The sequence below is a fragment of the Bremia lactucae genome, linkage group LG1 (assembly GCF_004359215.1).
Source record: "Bremia lactucae strain SF5 linkage group LG1, whole genome shotgun sequence".
Classification (NCBI taxonomy): Eukaryota; Oomycota; class Peronosporomycetes; order Peronosporales; family Peronosporaceae; genus Bremia; species Bremia lactucae.
This window is the reverse complement of record NC_090610.1, coordinates 13,896,358-13,908,399: the sequence shown is the minus strand read 5'-3', so window position 1 is coordinate 13,908,399 and position 12,042 is coordinate 13,896,358.

Sequence of the window (12,042 nt, the reverse complement as noted above, 5' to 3'; positions counted from 1 at the left end):
TGGATGTCCTGCAAGTGAGTGCGATGGTCTCACATGTGGGTCGGTTGTTATCATGGCTGCACAAGACCTCAGTGTAATTACCCAAAACATTGTGGAGTTAGATTCCGACGGCAGTGCACAGGCACAGGCAGCGTCGAAGGTCCACCAATTATGACGTGGATATAGTTGCCGAAGGCTGTGCACAAGCACAGGCAGCGTCGAAGGTCGACCACTTGAATAAGATGAGTGGTACGAAACAAGGATGCTTGCTTAAAAAGCAACATCCAAGAAAGTCTAAAGCGTCCGTCTATAAGAGACAGTGCGAAAGTCTTGGATCAACTGGAGTCGATCGTAAACGATCTCGCTGTGGTAGTGCAACCACAGCTGGAGGCAGTTGGGGAGGATACTCTCCAAATAAAATCTGCGGGAATAAGTTCCTGGAAAACTGTGGTCAAAGGTTCCCAGACACCTTTGGAAAAAGTTCTCAAGAGGAAACTGAGACAATAAATGTCTTAGTGAACAATGGATCAAGTGTAGGCGCTTCTACACTTGATCTATAGCGCCTCCGAAGTTTACCCCAGAGATAGCTCAATTGCCAACGCTTGAACCGAAACGGTTCTTGCGTGATCTGCGTAGTGGCAAAGTCAAGCAGATCTGCGTACTTGTCAGAATGACAAGTATGTGGCCGATGTTCGGTCGGTAACAGTATTTCCTGAGAACGAACGGGTTTTCAGCAGCTCACGAAAGTGTCCTCAATGAGGAGACTCGGATTGAACGTTTCACGTCCAAATCCTGGGAGTCTTTGAAGACAAACCCTCCATATAATGATTTAATTGAATTTAAGGATGTCTTCCCTGAATCAGTACCGTGCGAGTTTCCTAAGGATAAAGGTACTCGGCACGATATCGACCTAACCCCAGGTTTTAAATACTGTGTCATGAAGCAATAGCTATCGCCTCGTGTAAAAGTAATAACGATCGACAAATTCTTTGCTGATCGCTTAGCAGCGGGCCATGTGCGGGAATCAACTTTCCCACATAGATCTCCGACCTTAAGTGTGCGTAAAGCAACAGGAGGATGGCGGATTGTGCATGTATTCAATAATTTGAGCGCTGCAACGGTACCGGCTCAAACGCCAATATCACGAATTGACGTAATCAGTATTGATATATCAAAGAGTACTATGTTTTCGTCAATGAATCTGGTGGATGGCTTCTATCAGATATATATGCGTGAACAAAATATTCCGTTCTCAGCAGTAAGTACCCCAAGTGGGATGCTATGGGAGTGGCTAGTTATGCTACAGAGACTTAGTTATGCCCCTGCGACATTTAATAGATGTGTTACCAATTTGTTGAGATCAGTGCAAGATTTTGCACCGAGCTATTCTGATGACGTCTTCGTTCATAGCAGAGCCATGAAGGGAAAGTCGAATGTTGAAGTAGGTCGTACACACGTCCGAAAGGTTCTAACACTTATGCATAAGCATAAGTTGTATGCAAATCCCAAGAAGTGTATATTCGCTGCAAGCGAATAAACACTTCTTGGGTGCTCGTGGGTAAACACGGTGTACCCCATATCCGGAAAAGTCAAGGCGATCACCGACTGGCCTGTACCAGTCGATCTAAAGGGACTTCGAAATTGCCTAGACTTAGCGGCGTACTTACATAAGTACTCCCGCAATCATGCAGAAATGACAGTACATCTTTCTTCTTTGTTGAAGAAAATGAAATATAGTCATGTAACGCTGATTGTCACCGTTTCATTGAGGGTATCAAGCAAAGCTAGATGCAATCGCCATTCCTGACGATTGCTGATACAGACAATTTTATGTGGTCTGTGACGCTAGCGATTTTGCAATCGGCTGTGCATTTAGCAATAAGACACAGATGGCGCAGAGCGCTTCGTCCGCTATCAGTCGCGTCAGCTTCAACCAGCTAAACGCAATCACCCCAGTGCATGAGAAGGCACTCCTTGCTATGAAATATGCACCGGCTAAGTTAAGGGTGTATTCTTAAGAAGTAGACGTTTCATTGTTTATACGGACCATGCGTCTTTACGCACGGCCGTAAGCAGTCCACCTGTAACGGGCTAAAGCTGCCCTAATATTACACAGTCCCCGTCAAGTACACTTGGTGTACTTAAGGGGATGGTCAATTACTGAAATAAAGTAATTAGACCCACCACTTGGGTGTGGTTCACATTTGTGACCAACCATTGTGTATGTGATGCACAAAAGGGCATTCACATTAGATGGGATGATGCCTAGCGTCATCCGTGACGACGGCTACCGTCATCCGTTACGCGAGGTATCTTGAAAGATACGCTCGCAATACATATTAAGTGTTATTTGTAGAGATGACATTTTAATTGGTAAAAATAAGTATTTATATTTAATGCGATTAAATATAAATCAGTCTGAAAACTACTTTCTACTTAGTAAGTGCGCACGAGGAGCCGGATTACCGATCCCGTGACGACACTTTACATACGTATTTAGTGCGTTGGGTGAGGTCGCTAACGTGCCCAGCACAACTACCTTACTGGACGCAAGAAAAGCTGGATAAACAGCTTCCTCGCTGTGCTAGGGTGTGTGTCTAAGTAGAGCGTGGTCGCATTACGACGTGCCCGCCTACACTTGGTAGCACTTGAAATCCTTCACACGACCCGCATCCCTGCGTGTGTATGTGGATGAGCCTCAATATTGATTGGGATCATTTCGCCCACCTCTCCGAACATCATTGGGAGGTGGCAGGGCACATGGCGCAGGGACTTGGTGAACAAGCCCTTGCCAGGCACCTGGAAAATCCTCCTGGGCAACATGTTGCTAAGTTGGAGCAGCTCGAGGCATTTATGCTCGGACAGCGGATAGCCGCGTCCGAGGCACAGAGCCATGCTGCGGTGGCGTCCGTCACTTAGACTCAGAATGAGCTGAGGCATGAGCAGTCTCGAAGCGAGGCTCTTAACAATACTGTTGAGATGCTCTCTGCCCGGCCGCATCAGCCGAGGCCATTCGGATGGACCCGCCCAAGTTCGATGGAACTGCGGCGTCTCGATTGTCTACTGGCTTTTAGTCGTGGAGCAATGCGGTGTCGCGCAGCTCGTCGAGGACGACAGCCGGATGGTGGCGCACGCAATGTGGCAACTGCGTGGTAAGGTCTCAGAGTTAGCTTACTCGGCGCTTATGGCGGACGTTAAGGCATTCCCTACATGGGCGATCTTTAAGACAACGATTCGCGCCATGTACCAGCCACCGAACAACGAAGTGTTGCTTCAGGCGCTTTTTGGAGGGCAACAGGCCAAGCGATCTCTGCAAGAGTATGTGCAAGAGATGCGCTCGCTGTCGGCGTCCATTACCGTAGGTCCGATTCCGGAGCACATTAAGGTGCCCACTTTTATGAACGGACTACGACATGGCTCATCGAATAGGCCCTTTTCAGAAAGGCGCCGTCGACGATGGAAGAGGCAATCCAAATTGCTTTGGTTGAGGAGCAATCCTTTGACAGCGCCTCGGCAACAGCTTGGTATAAGCCGTCGGCCGAGAGGTCACATGCCACTTCCATGGAGTTGAAAAATGCCGACGTTGTCTCTTACAAATGTGGCAAGTGCGGCCATATGATGGTATGCCAGGGTCCCTGCTGGGGCAAAGATGCCCAGCAAGAGGGCTTGATTCCCAAAGAACGATGGTGAGAACCAGTGTGCGAGACGCATGAGTTCTGCATCGACCACTGAAGGGTCGGGAAATGCAGGAGCGCAGTAGGGGCGGGATGCCCTGCTGATGCGGACTCTGAAGCTACCTCTAAGTTCAGAGTTGTGGAACAAATGGGTAGCATTGTCCCTGAGGTCTCGAAATTTTAAAAATAAACCCTGCTGGTCTATAGCGCTCAAGTACGAGGCTATGACCAGGTGATGACCCTCCTAGTGGATTCGGGTGTATCACAAAATTTTGTAAAACTCGCGGCTCTAAGAACGAGACCGGTGATGTTTGAGTCGCTTTCTACCTTATTCGAGGCATGCCATGGTTGGCAAAACTCCAACCATGGATAGACTGGCGTACACGCACAGTTTCGAACTCTACGCAGGGGACACCGGAAAGGATGTGCTCCTGCGGGAGGCGTATGCAACTGATGTCGTGTCGAACACAGTTGAGGGTGCGATGACGGGATGTCAAACGTCACCAAATCCTACCCAGCTAGTGGAGACTAAGGTAGTGAAAAGGGCAATGACAAGTAGTCATGTGTCCCGTAGACCTGCACAGAGCCGAGAGCTTGTGGCAGTAGACAGCGAGCTGTCAGGAAGTCAAGCGCTGCATAAACCGGCATAGTGCCTAGAGCCTGGTGCAGTTGGAAGAAGTGCGTTAGCCAGAAAAGCAACGGCACTCGCTTCCCAGAAAAAGGTCGTGGTGACTCAAAGAACGAGTACCCGACAGATTAGGACGATCAAAGGCACGTCTAGGAAACGAGTGGCCTTTGAATCAGTCCCGAATAAAGAGAACGGGCCTTCGAACGAGGTGTTCGAGGCCGTCAAAGACGAAATTGCGGAGGCATCCTCAGTTGAGGTGCTCCGGCAAGTCTTTAATCTGCCGAGGAGATAGTAAGTCTTCCGGAGATGTCGTAGAATATGTTCCTTGCCGAATTTAAGGAAGCAAAGATCCATAAGTCTTCCGGAGATGTCGTAGAATATGTTCCTTGCCGAATTTAAGGAAGCAAAGATCCACCAAATAGCCACACCAGTTACAAAAGATAACTTGGTGGACTGCTGCTCGTCGTCCACAATGGACGAGAGCGCCTAGAAGCGGACAAAAAGAAACGGCTCGCTGCTCAAGGCTGGAATGCCTTGAGAGACAGTCCGTTCTTTGAGGTTCTATGGAAACATCGCGATGTGTTCCCAGAAGAAGTGCCGAGCCGCCTACTAGCAGATAGGGGCTTCGGGCACGAGATAGGCCTCGAACCTGGCACCAAGTATTGTGTGACCAGGCAATGGCGGTTGCCGAAAGAACAAGTCAATTATATCGATGAGTTCTTCGACAAGCGAGCCAAGGCGGGACATGTGCGTGAGGGCAAATCGCCTCAGTGCAGCCCAACATTTTGTGTGCGTAAAGCCACAGGTGAAAGGCGTGTAGCAACAAGCTGATACAAAAAAAGTTGAGATCCTAGGCGAGGTCATGGGGTTGTCTACTTATCTCCCATGCTCGTCCTTGGCGTCCATCAATCTTGTCTGCGACTCCTCGAGCCTGTCCATACGTCCGGTGATTTCTCTCATCAGCACCGGGAATTCTGACGCGTCGCTCCTCCTATTGTTCGCGTTATCCGCCGCATAAACAACGCCGGGCTTGCTCTTCTCTTTTAAATCATCACATAAAAGGCCCTTTCGTGACCGGTGGCAGGTGCTGCTTTCGCATGCGCGCCGTCGCGCGCGCTGCCCTCGTGTGCCTCATGCTTTGGACTCATAACCTTTAATAATCAATACGTAAACGCACGAGCACACAATTAGATGCAAAAGAGCGAGAGTTATTAGTTTAATTATCCTCTGCGCTACTAGCAAATCTCATCCGCGAAATAAATCCTGAAATGAACTCCCACAGTCGCTCTACGCGAACATAACACTAAAAGTTATATTTGTACCATATTAGTGGAACATCGACTTAACGGTTACCTTTCAACACTCAGCAATTCAAAACACATAATGGAACACGCGATGCGTATCAACGAGACTATAGGTTGGCCCACATGGTAGTTTGCTGTTTGCCATCGGTGCTGCTTTGAGGGAAGTTGTTCGGTGAAAAGATACATCTAGCTGTCAAAAAGCCGTGCCTCTTGGCGACATACTCGTGGTTGTATTCCATGAGGCACTTGCTGCTTGGTCGCGATCTGTTAGCGCTCGAGGGAGTGTTAAACGAGCACATTGACCTTAATTTGCAATCATTCAGTCCGGTTCGCATTTGTTTTTTGTAACATTTCTTATTAGACGATTTCACGGTTCACGGTTCGTTCATGGCACAGAAAACTATTTTATAACTAAGTCCTGTTTTCTCAATGGTTACTGGTCATTTATGACACAAGAACATTATATTCTAAGAAGTGGGTCCTCCTGGTTCCGTGGGCCCTATTGCTGCACTTCCACATCTTCGTGAACTGTCTTTGTAAACATGAGCACATTAAAGTGACCAAAAGGAACTAAACTACGTTAGCACGATGCTGGTATAAAACTAGCCATCATATAAAACTGGGGGGGGGTACCAAACCTGAGGGGAGATTAACAATTCCTTTATATGAAATGTATAAGATAAGGATTTTTTGGCCTCTGAATTCTGATATTATGTTGAATAATATTACGCAAGCGATAACCAGTAAAAATGCAGCCGAAATTCATTTCGACACGGCTGCGGATAGCGGGGAGGATATGGTGCGGTACTCACTACTACACTTCATATGAGCCGAAAGGTCAATGTGGCTCGTCCACCACCTGCAAAATTTATGGTGCATTAGCCTAGAAGTCTAGAAATAATCATTAGAGCTGATACTTCAAGGGCGTCTCTGACTTCTCGACCTAGTTGACAGCTGAAAGTACTACCATGTGCCTCATAGAGAATCTACTGTTCAGTGAGTCAGAGTTATTGGAGGCCCAACTATTAATGGGTCAGTACCTATGTGCGCACGTGCGATACGTGCCAACCGATTAAGTCCTAGGCCATGCAACTGCGCCACTTGCCAGTTTTCGCCTACCCAAGGAGAGTTAGGAATCCATTAGTATGGAAATATTCGAAATAAAACATGGGCATAGTGGTCTTTGATGACCGATTGAGCAGATAGCTCATTAGCAGCAGAGCCGTATACCATTGATGTCGAAGTTTGAATTTAGTTATTTATTGATCGCGTCTTTCGACAACACGGTTTGCCAGTGACAATTGTCTCTGACAGAGACCCTCGTTTCTTGGGTACGTTATCAAAATCGATATTCCGGGTGCTAGGCGCTAGATTGGACATGTCCACAGCAAATCATCCGGAGATAGATGGACAGACTGAACGTCGTTGAAGATGTCCTCCGCAGTGTGTGTGCTGGTAAGCCAAAGTGCTGGAGCAGGATGCTCTCTGTTGCAGAGTTCGCGTTGAACAACGCTGTACATGCCTCCGCGGGCTATACTCCGTTTTATGTGAACGGTCTTACACACACTATAATCCCTTAATGCTACCACTACGTAGTTCAGAGCTTGGTGGGGGAAACGTTCCCTTTCGGCTTCCTGACTTCAGCTCTTTCTTTATTAAAAAATGGGCTTGCATGTTTCTTGGGACGCGAATGATTGTCTTCCTACATGTGCGTGACATAACGACTGATAGCCACGATGACTAAAAAGAACAAGGGGGTGCCAAAGGCAGAAGCTGTATTAATTCTTATACGGTCGGTGACTGAGTGTCACTTAATGCTAAAAATCTACCTACGAATGTAGTTTCTGCGGTCTTTACAGCCAGATTGCGTCCACGGTTCATCGGACCATATACGGTTGTGGCCAATAAGGGCCGTTAAGCGTTCCACGCAAACTGCGTACAAACAGAATGTTTAACGATGGATCGCTTAAGTCATATCCGGACCCCTGCGAAGTGAATGTGCTGCACATCGTCTAATTGCCGAGTCAGACGGCTGTGCCGACTACTTCGCCGCTCATCTCGCTAAGAATAGCGTGGTGGCTGACAGCTTTACACATAGTTGAGTTTTATGTAATAAATGGGAAAACAGATAGCGGGCTGCCAACTTCTTGCTTCTTACATGAAATTAAAACAGCTTTGACTGCAACGTATAATTTAGATAGCCGCATATGTTGAATGTCTAGGCTGACGCACTTTTAAACAGATCAGAGTATAAGGAAATACAAAATAACGGGGGTCTCACTGCGGTGTAAGGTGAGTCGTCTAGACTAGGGTATTGCCGCGTGGCGTAGTCATTTGTAATAAAGGAAGGCAATCATCCTGACAATATTTCGTGGGAACTGGTATGGCTACACATCTCTTTTTGGTGTTGCCAAACCCCTCAAATTGTAGTAGAAAATCGGTATAGCCATAGGCCCTACTTCAATTCTCTACTTCTGCATTGATGAGAGTAGTGAAATAGGTTGCCCTTGGTTGAAAACTGGACTACATTTTTGAGAAGCCTTTATGCGGACCTTTTAAGATATTGAAGCTCAAAGACATGCATAAAAAAGGCTTCTCAATATGTGCGTTATATCTTTGTTTAATAGCGAAATAGTCTTCAACAAAATTAAAGGGTGTTATCAAATCGACAAGCGGCATAAGCTGCGACATTATAAGATCGCCTGTTTGTGCGATGATAAATAAATATGGCTGTGTCCGGTTTGTCGGCCTTGTGATCTAGTAGTATGATTCTCGCTTAGGGTGCGAGAGGTCCCGGATTCGATCTCCGGCAAGGACCCTAAATTACATCAGGGCGACTGTACACACCCTATAGTCAACCTTTGTATTGATGAAGTAGTGTTACTGGTATGACCCCGTGTTGACGTTTGTCAAATCCTAGTGCCCTTGTTTTTTGTACCTACCAAGAGTGTAAGCATGCCACACCTTCTTAGTGTTTAGTATGTGTCGGCTTTCAAGCATAATTCCTCTTGTGACGATACCAAAGAGGGGGCATTTCTTAAGAATAATTCGCGATGCAGTGGATGACTCAAACCGAGATAAATATTTATAATTGTCATTATGTAATTTTTAATCAATGACAACAAAAATCGAGGTTGTGGCGACAGAAAAGGCTGTGTGCATCGGTATTAACTTTACAGCTTAATTATTAAAGTCGGCAACAATGTTTTTCAAACTCTACAGAAAAGACGGCTTCCTATGCACGTAGTCAAGCTCTACTGACGCAATAAATGCGCTAGCCTTTGGCCTGTTGACTTCGGTATTCCGCGACGCCGGTGATTCGCATCCGCTTAGTATTTGAATCGGTTGGAATCTTCTTGGTCAGCTGACCATGCCTGACATGCTTGAAAACATTGGTACGTAATGTTGTGCCTTTTAACGCTGCGTTCTCAAGCAATATGAAAGTGAAAATGTCAATTCCATGCCTGCTTTCCAACTCTTCTATTCGAATTGCAGTGATCACAAGATGTTCGTTAAATAGAGTGAATAATATAAAAACGTGGGCAGAACACATTAGGTTGGGTATAGCGGGGCCCCCTTTGCTAGAACTGATAATAGTACTAGCAATCTAAACTGATTCCAGTGAAGGTTGGGCGCCTTGACTTATTTACGAACCCGACGTGCAGGTAAGGTTCTAAGTAGCTAAGTAGTCCTAACTACTAAAACTACATTCCAAAGCTTTAGAATAGGGCAAAAGTAAAACTGCTTGAATATATTAAGTTCCTACGTAGCGATCTTCTATCTACTACTGACTTAATTATATTAGTAACAAAAATATTGGCGCCTACTTACGCACCGCACAATTGTGTCTTATGACGATTTGCGGGGTTGATTTCAAACTTAAATCAACCAATCGATTGAACTAAGCCTTATTGCGTCAATAGTACCAAATTTGGTTATATGCGAACTATTAAGTCAAAATTAATAAAGATAATAATATGTACTTCTTTAGTTATTTTCTCTCGTAGGATATAATGTGGTTTATTCCTCTTACTGGACATAATATTTATCTAACGGGACACTCCAACACATCACCCTTCTAGCTAAAAGTTACAATAGTGACTGATGTGGAGTGACAGAAAAATACTATTATCTATTTCCCTGTAAATTTTGCATTATTGGTTTTTTATTTAAAAACTCCAATTGTATTTCAATATTGATTTTTGTTTATAATCAATTCGTTTGCGCATGGTATCTATCACGTGCGCGTCGCCCGTGAGGCCGCAAAGCTGACAGCTGCACGAATCAGTGCATCTGTTAGTAATGCAAATGTTTCATTAGACGCTCATGCGTCTACTGCGAGGAAGAAGTCACCTCCTACTCCAATTGGAGGTGACTGGTATAAGTCACTTGCTACTCCCTTTGCAGGTGACAAGTCACCTGCTACCCCCGTGGTAGGTGACTCAGCCGAGTCGGCGCCATCGCCGGACTCGGTGAAAAAACTGTTAAGCCCTTCCAGTCAACTGAGGCCAGGTCCATGAAACCTTCGGGTTCTCACGTGACAACCAAAGAGGTAATGACGGAGTTGTTTGACGCTTCGTTGGACCCTTTTGGGTGCGGAGCCATCTTGTGACTACTCCATGGACGACTACCGCTGTGGCGATGTCAGAATGCATCAAGAGGAACGAAGTGATCTTCGAGATCACTTCGATAAGCATACTACTGGTGGTGCTAGTATGCATCACAAGGAACGGAGTAGTTCTAAGGATCGCTCCGAGAGCCATGTTAGCGTTAACTTTAACATGAGCCAACGGGAGACGCACCGCAATGTTTTGCATTTGCTCTTGAAAAGAATCCTTGGTTGGCCTCTAAGGGCAACCTAACGCGTTGGTCTGGTAAGACCAATGATCGGTACTATAATCCGTTATTCGACTCATCCAGGCTTCATAAGCCTGATGAGGACGAAACGGAATTCTTCATCGATGCTTTTTTCGCCATCGGTGGCTCACTTGTAAGATGTCACTCCTTTGTTCCAAGCTTGGGACGCATTTGGACAGAATGTGCAAAGCATAGGCGCGAGGTCGGGCTTGCTACACTGGATACTTTTCGTAAACGCCCATTCCTTGGACCGTAGTCGGTGCACGCCACAAGCTGTACCGTATTCTATAAAGGCAGGGATACCTTGCCTCTCGTGGGGGACTCATGTCCATGCTGTTATAAGGGCGCAGGTCATGCGTCTAAAAAGCATACTTCCTTAAATATCCTGATTGGAGGACGTTCATCTCTTGTGAGATGCGCGTAGGGATTAAGAACCTCCAATCCTTTTACGAGGTTGCCAACTATCGTGCGCGGGTGGATTTCTCGCCAAGAGACGCGATAGTCTGCGGGTCTTGGGCTCATAACCTAATGTAAAGGTCAAGTGAGCACTAGTTGGCAACTGGTTCGAACCCCTTTCGCCTCATGGTGGTTCGAGAAGCGTTCAACAAGAAAGCGCTTTTCACCACTCGAATCCGTCAATGGAGGAAAAATCGGGTTCACCTCGTTCGACGAACCCGAATCAACATTAGGTTCTGGTAACACCCTTTCATATTTAAGGGAGGACATTGATCACGAGCGGTCCCGTCACCGCTAACTCGCGGTGACGGTCGTAATATTTTTCGTGACCAGTTGAAACATTGTGCGCAGGTTGCGACTGATCAACTGGCGAACGAAAGGATGCACTAGTCCCTTCAAAACGAGCTTGTGACAGCTCGTCAAGAGATCTCATCCTTTGAGGATGTTGTAGATCGTCTAGTTCGTGAGAACCAGACTTCGTCCCGAGACTATCATGCTTTAGATCGGGACCATCAGGCGTTGACAGACGCCTTAGACCGTTCCGGTGTGATCCGGAATCGGAAGAATTCTCGATCTGATGGTACAGGCGGAGACGCCCAACATAAAAAGTAGGATGTGTACGCATCCTACGAGGCAGCTCTGTCGTGTACGCATTGGCTTGGCGGTGCAGTACACGAAACGGGCCGATATACTTGGGCATTAATTATTACTGCTCACATTCGTCACTACATGTTTTGGTAGGTTTACCGTAGATAGTAGGACTAGATCACTAACATTTAATGAAAGAACATTTGCTCTTTCTTTTTATCAGAATTACGTTTCTGTCGGTCCACCGCATCGCGATGGAATCTTGTACGAAACGGACCAGCCAGAAGGAATTCACCTGCTGACTCGGTTTTGTCTTCAGTGCGAATGGTGCCCATTGCGGCGATGTCATTCACCTTATTAGTGACACCATTATTATTCTCACTAATAATATTGTTTTCGATGCTGAGTCTTTCAGCATCTTTACCTAACTCATCAATAGCCTTATCGCTGGTACTGAGTTTGTCCACTTCAATGTTGATTGAATCAACATTGGTATTCTTCGCATTTTCTATCTTATGGTCAATGCGTGATGAGCAAGAGCTTAATTATTCTTGCT